Source organism: Mesoplodon densirostris, chromosome 2 (genome assembly GCF_025265405.1).
Source record: "Mesoplodon densirostris isolate mMesDen1 chromosome 2, mMesDen1 primary haplotype, whole genome shotgun sequence".
Classification (NCBI taxonomy): domain Eukaryota; kingdom Metazoa; phylum Chordata; class Mammalia; order Artiodactyla; family Ziphiidae; genus Mesoplodon; species Mesoplodon densirostris.
Genome location: NC_082662.1, coordinates 96,072,116 through 96,080,082, shown reverse-complemented (window position 1 = coordinate 96,080,082; position 7,967 = coordinate 96,072,116). Strand labels below are relative to the sequence as shown.

Genomic DNA, 7,967 nt, shown 5'->3' with positions numbered 1-7,967 from the left:
TTTGCAGATGACATGATACTATACATAGAGTATCCTAAAGATACCACCAGAAAACTACTAGAGCTAATCAATGAATTTGGTAAAGTAGAAAGATACAAAATTAATGCACAGAAATCTCTTGCATTCTTATACACTAATGACGAAAACTCTGAAGGAGGAATTATGGAAACACTCCCATTTACCACTGCAACAAAAAGAATAAAACACCTAGGAATAAACCTACGTAGGGAGACAAAAGACCTGTATGCAGAAAACTATAAGACACTGATGAAAGAAATTAAAGATGATACACACAGATGGAGAGATATACCATGTTCTTGGATTGGAAGAATCAATATTGTGAAAATGACTATACTACCCAAAGTAATCTACAGATTCAATGCAATCCCCATCAATTTTCCAATGGCATTTTTTTTACGAAACTAGAAAAAATCATCTTAAATTTGTATGGAGACAAAAATGACCCCAAAAAGCCAAAGCCGTCTTGAGGGAAAAAACGGAGCTGGAGGAATCAGCTGATGTCAGACTCCCTGACTTCAGACTATACTACAAAACTTCAGTAATCAAAACAATATGGTACTAGTACAAAAACAGAAACATAGATCAATGGAACAAGATAGAAAGCCCAGAGATAAACCCATGCACCTATGGTCAACTAATCTATGACAAAGTAGGAAAAGATATACAATGGAGGAAAGACACTCTCTTCAATAAGTGGTTCTGGGAAAACTGGACAGGTACATGTAAAAGAATGAAATTAGAACACTCCCTAACACCATACACAAAAATAAACTCAAAATGGATTCAAGACCTAAATATAAGACCAGACACTATAAAACTCTTGGAGGAAAGCAAAAGAAGAACACTCTTTGACATAAAGGACAGCAAGATCTTTTTTGATCCACCTCCTAGAGTAATGGAAATAAAAACATAAATAAACAAATGGGACCTAATGAAACTTCAAAGCTTTTACACAGCAAAGGAAACCATAAACAAGAAGAAAATACAGCCCTCAGAATGGGAGAAAATATTTGCAAATGAATCAACAGAAAAAGGATTAATCTCCAAAGTATATAAACAGCCCATGCAGCTCAATATTAAAGAAACAAAAAACCCAATCCAAAAATGAGCAGAAGACCTAAATAGACATATCTCCAAAGAAGATATACAGATGGCCAAGAAGCACATGAAAAGGTGCTCAACATAATTAATTACTAGAGAAATGCATATCAAAACTACAGTGAGGTATCACCTCACACTTGTTAGATTGGGCATCATCAAAAAATATACAAACAACAAATTCTGGAGAGGGTGCAGAGAAAAGTGAACTCTCTTGCACTGTTGGTGGGAATGTAAATTGATACACCCACTATGGAGAACAGTATGCAGGTTCCTTAAAAACTAAAAATAGAATTACCATATGATCCAGCAATCCCAGTACTGGGCATATAACCATTGAAACTGTAATTCAAAAAAGACACATGCACCCCAATGTTCATTGCAGCACTATTTACAATAACCAGGTCATGGAAGCAACCTAAATGCCCATTGACAGATGAATGTATGAAGAAGTTGTGGTACATATATACATTGGAATATTTTCAGCCATAAAAAGGAACGAAATTGAGTCATTTGTTGAGATGTGGATGGATCTTGAGAATCTCGTACAAAGTGAAGTAAGTCAGAAAGAGAAAAACAAATATAGTATATTAACGCATGTATGTGGAACCTAGCAAAATGGTACAGATGAACTGGCTTGCAGGGCAGAAGTTGAGACACAGATGTAGAGTACAAACATATGGACACCAAGGGGGGAAAACAGCGGTGGGGTTAGGATGGTGGTGTGCTGAATTGTGCGATTGGGATTGACTTGTATACACTGATATGTATAAAATTGATGACTAATAAGAACCTGCAGTATAAAAAACAAGCAAGCAAACAAACACAAGTAATACTAATCTTTCTTTGGGTTATTTGTATGGAAATATGTTAATATAAATATTTCAGACATTACATGAAATTTCTAAAAATCTTATACGTTCTGGTATAATGTTATAAGTCATAATTATAGTTATTACTTTACAATATATATCTCAGAAATAACTAAATTTCCTTGTCAATTGCATTATTATGAGCTTTCATCAAATCTTTAACTGTGGTCATTTTTAAGTTAAGTCTTTTGTCCTTTACAGACAGTCCTGGGTGTACTCTGATGCTTTTGCAAATATGTTCCCATAAAAGGGTTTCATCTTCAAGGAAATCATGGAGAAGACTCTGACAAGTACAGGTTTCTGGTAATTGACTAAACTGCTGAACTGAATGAATAAGCATTTTCAGAACTCTAATGGAAAACTGATGAATTCATAAAAGTGCCAACAAAATATTAAGAAAAAAATTAATTACATGGGACTGTGTGAACTAAAAAAAATACAAACACATGGAGTCTAAACAATACACTACTTAATAACTAAAAGATCACTGAAGAAATCAAAGAAGAAAACAAAAAATACCTAGAAACAAATGACAATGTAAACACAATGACCCAAAACCTGTGGGAAGCAGCAAAAACAGTTTTAATAGGGAAGTTTATAGCAATACAATCCTACCTTAAGAAACAAGAAATATTTCAAATAAACAACCAAACCTTACATCTAAAGCAATTAGAGAAAGAAGAACAAAAAACCCACAAAGTTAGCAGAAGGAAAGAAATCATAAAGATCAGATCAGAAATAAATGAAAAAGAAATGAAGGAGATGATAGCAAAGATCAGTGAAACTAAAAGATAGTTCTTTGAGAAGATAAACAAAATTGATAAACCATTAGCCAGACTCATCAAGAAAAAATGGAGAAGACTCAAATCACTAGAATTAGAAATGAAAAAGGAGAAGGAACAACTGACACTGCAGAAATACAAAGGATCATGAGAGATTACTACAAGCAACTCTAAGCCAATAAAATGGACAACCTGGCAGAAATGGACAAATTCTTACAAATGCACAATGTTCTGAGACTGAACCAGGAAGAAATAGAAAATATGAACAGACCAATCACAAGCAATGAAATTAAAACTGTGATTTAAAAACTTCCAACAAACAAAAGCCCAGGACCACATGGTGTCACAAGTGAATTCTATCAAACATTTACAGAAGAGTTCACAGCTATCCTTCTCAACCTCTTCCAAAATATAGCAGAGGGAGGAACACTCCTAAACTCATTCTATGAGGCGACCATCACCGTGATACCAAAACGAGACAAAGATGTTACAAAGAAAGAAAACTACACGTCAATATCACTGATGAACATAGATGCAAAAATCCTCAAAAATATACAAGCAGACAGAATCCAACAACACATTAAAAGGATCATACACCATGATCAAGTGGGGTTTATTCCAGGAATGCAAGGAGTCTTCAATATATGCAAATCAATCAATGTGATACACCATATTAACAAATAGAAGGATAAAAACCATATGATCATCTCAATAGATGCAGAAAAAGCTTTTGACAAAATTCAACACCCACTTGTGCTAAAAAACTCTCCAGAAAGTAGGCATAGAGGGACTTTCCTCAACATAATACAGGCCATATATGACAAAACCACAGCCAACATCATCCTCCATGGTGAAAAACTAAAAGCATTTCCACTAATATCAGGAAAAAGACAAGGTTGCCCACTCTCACCAGTATTATTCAACATAGTTTTGGAAGTTTTAGCCACAGCAATCAGAGAAGGAAAAGAAATAAAAGGAATCCAAATCAGAAAAGAAGAAGTAAAACTGTCACTGTTTGCAGATGACATGATACAATAAATAGAGACTACTAAAGATGCCACCAGAAAACTACTAGGGCTAATCAGTGAATTTGGTAAAGTAGCAGGATACAAAATTAATGCACAGAAATCTCTTGGATTCCTATACACTAATGATAAAAAATCTGAAATTGAAATTAAGAAAACACTCCCATTTACCATTGCAACAAAAAGAATAAAATACCTAGGAATAAACCTACCTAAGGAGACAAAAGACCTGTATGCTGAAAACTATAAGACACTGTTGAAAGAAATTAAAGATGATACAAACAGATGGAGAGATAGACCATATTCTTGGATTGGACGAATCAACATTGTGAAAATGACTATACTACCCAAAGCAATCTACAGATTCAATGCAATCCCTATCAAACTACCACTGGCATTTTTCACAGAACTAGCACAAAAAATTTCACAATTTCTATGGAAACACAAAAGACCCTGCATAGACAAAGCAATCTTGAGAAAGAAAAATGGAGCTGGAGGAATCAAGCTCCCTGACTTCAGACTGTACTACAAAGCAACCATAATCAAGACACTATGGTACTGGCACAAAAACAGAAACATAGATCAATGGATCAGGATAGAAAGCCCAGAGATAACCCCCACACATATGGTCACCTTATCTTTGATAAAGGAGGCCAGAATATACAGTGGAGGAAAGACGGCCTCTTCAATAAGTGGTGCTGGGAAAACTGGACAGCTACATGTAAAAGAATGAAATTAGAACACTCCCTAACACCATACACAAAAATAAGCTCAAAATGGATTAAAGACCTAAATGTAAGGCCAGACACCATCAAACCCTTAGAGAAAAACATAGGGAGAACACTCTGTGACATAAATCACAGCAACATCCTTTTTGATCCACCACTTAGAGAAATGTAAATAAAAACAAAAATAAACAAGTGGGGCCTAATGAAACTTAAAAGCTTTTGCGTAGCAAAGGAAACAATAAACAAGATGAAAAGACAACCCTCAGAATGGGATAATATATTTGCAAATGAATCAACTGACAAAGGATTAACCTCCAAAATTTATAAGCAGCACATGCAGCTCAATATCAAAAAAACAAACAACCCAATCCAAAAATGGGCAGAAGACCTAAATAGCCATTTCTCCAAAGAAGATATACAGATTGCCAACAAACACATGAAAGAATGCTCAACGTCATTAATCATTAGAGAAATACAAATCAAAACTACAATGAGATATCATCTCACACCGGTCAGAATGGCTATCATCAAAAAATCCACAAACAATAAATGCTGGAGAGGGTGTGGAGAAAAGGGAACCCTCTTGCACTCTTGGTGGGAATGTAAATTGATACAGCCACTATGGAGAACAGTATGGAGGCTCCTTAATAAAACTAAAAATAGAGCTACCATACAAACCTGCAATCCCACTACTGGGCATATACCCTGAGTAAACCATCATTCAAAAAGAGTCATGTACCAAAATGTTCATTGCTGCACTATTTACAATAAACAGGACATGGAAACAAGCTATGTGTCCATCAACAGATGAATGGATAAAGAAGTTGTGGCACATATATTACTCAGCCATAAAAAGAAACAAAACTAAGTTATTTGTAGTGAGGTGGATGGACCTAGCGACTGTCATACAGAGTGAAGTAATTCAGAAAGAGAAAAATAAATACTGTATGCTAACACATATATATAGAATCTAGAAAAAATTGGTCATGAAGAAACTAGGGGCAAGACAGAAATAAAGACACACACCTACTAGAGAATGGACTTGAGCATACATGGAGGGGGAAGGGTAAGCTGGGACAAAGTGATAGAGTGACATGGACATATATACACTACCAAACGTAAAATAGATAGCTAGTGGGAAGCAGACACATAGCACAGGGAGATCAGCTCGGTGCTTTGTGAACCCTAGAGGGGTGGGATAGGGAGGGTAGGAGGGAGGGAGATGCAAGAGGGAAGAGATATAGGGACATATGTATATGTATAACTTATTCACTTAGTTAAAAAGCCGAAACTAACACACCATTATAAAGCAATTATACTTCAATAAAGATTTTTTAAAAAGATACTAAAATAAGAGCATAAAATAGGATTATAGAAGATGACATCTAAATAACAATTAGAACAATAAATTTTAATGTTTCAAAATCTCTATAAAAATCTGAAGGATCTTATATTGAATTGATAAAATATATTAAAAATATAGAATACATTTTTTAGACTCTACAGGTAAACACCTATGGGGAGCGCTCCAAGGCCCACACCGAGTTCCCCGGGTTAGCGCTTCTCTGAGGTCCGCCTTCGTCATACATTGGGGGTCCTAAGCACAGATGTAAGCCAGGCAGAATCTCACTTGTTTCCCCCTGCCTTTCCCTGCCAGGACCAGATTGACCCCCTTCATGGAAGCACCAGCCTAAGGATGATTATACTTGGGACTGCTATTTTTAAGGGACAAATTTGAGGAAGGATTTTTGCTGGAACAGGTAAGACAAGGTGAAACCTTTAGCATTGGTGACTCACAAATCAACAACATAGAATTTTTGCAAGTAATTGAAACCATTAGCCTTCTTCAAAACTTTTTAGTTTTTATAACTAGGCAAGCAAAATTAGTAAAGACAGTTTGCATGGTATTCTTAAAGATCAGAGAAAGCTAATGGTGGGTACAGATTCTGGCAAAACACACAGCAGAAACACGCAGAGAAGAGGTTTTCCACAAGCAGCTCACCAGCGTTCTCTCCAAGTTTAACCTCCTTTTCCTTCTCTGCAGTTTCATCTCTACAGCCAACAACTCCACTCATGCTTTAGTAAAGGTTCCCTTTAGACTAAATCGAAGATGTAATCAAAAGGAATCCTTCGCTATTCCCAACGTAGGCAAGATTAGCCAGCATGAGTACAAAGTGCCTTCAGTGCCAAATATTGAGTTATGCCAGTTATTAAAGAGCATGGTAAAGACTTTATTTATTTATTGTTTTTAACAAGGACAGAGTAATGAAAGACATCAGGGCTATTCAAAGGTTTATATCACACTTCACGCAGGCAGTGTGTGCAGCTGTGGAAAAGAGTAAGTGAGTTGTTGAATCTTGTCAGGCAGAAGTGAACAAACTAAGAAGACAAATCACTCAGATGAAAAACAAACAAACAAAAAAGAACAAGAAAGAAGATTGCTGCAGGCAATGGTAAGCAAACAGATGCCGTCTGAAAGTTTGGAACCCATGTTTGGTCCTCTGATGCCATGAGTCTGTAGCTGAGGTAGAAGTGCACTGGGAGATGCAGAGCGTTCTGATCCTCCTCCCTCTTACTCTGATTTTCACCCACACAGTCAAGAAACCACTTCAAGCCTTTCTCACATGGAAAGTAGAGTATTTATGCCTTGATCTCAAGCCATGGGCTCTTCCAATTATGCTTCCATTAGTGCCAGACTGAAATATCCTGGAAGTGGAGCAGGATGAAACTTTGATTGACCCCCGCCCCCTAATGTTAGGGAATACTCACGTTTCAGGAATTTGCCACCACTGACATATACCCAAGAGGGCTCCAGGAACACTCAGACCTCCCAGAATTAATTAAAGGAGATGCACTCTCCACTTAGCACCATTTTTCTTAATTGTTTATTGAGACAATATTTGAAAACTTGTTCTGAGGGAGAATTGCTTTCTCAAATCCCTGGACTCCCAAGAGGAGAGTCCTTGTTCCCAGAACTTGTTGGAACTTCACATATGCAGATCCTCACCTTTGGTCCCAGTGTGCAGGTTTTAAGACACAACCATTAAGATAATCAAATTGCCTAATTCTGGTGTGATTCAAGGGTATACAGTTAAATTTAGGCAAAGTAAAATTATGAACATAGTTTTTGTTCTTTAAAATAAATTAGAAATTAGAGACTAAGCACAAGTAATCTATAAATATTCTATAATTAATATGTAAATGAAAAATTTATTCCTTGCACTATCATGCCTTGAAATTTACTTTTCCCAAAAGAAAATGAGTTTAGCAGAGATTTCAAAGAACTTTCTTTCTATGATAAACCAAGTTCATCTTTACTAGGAATCTTTTTTTTTTTTTTTTTTTGCGGTACGCGGGCCTTTCACTGTTGTGGCCTCTCCCGTTGCGGAGCCCAGGCTCCGGACGTGCAGGCTCAGCAGCCATGGCTCACAGGCCCAGCCG

The 7,967-nt window shown here is 36.4% G+C and overlaps 1 pseudogene; it reads left to right on the top strand.

Annotated features, from left to right (window-relative positions):
* Nucleotides 1-2,262: 2,262 nt before the first annotated feature.
* Nucleotides 2,263-7,366, top strand: LOC132503435 (BRISC complex subunit Abraxas 2-like; annotated as a pseudogene).
* Nucleotides 7,367-7,967: the final 601 nt, after the last annotated feature.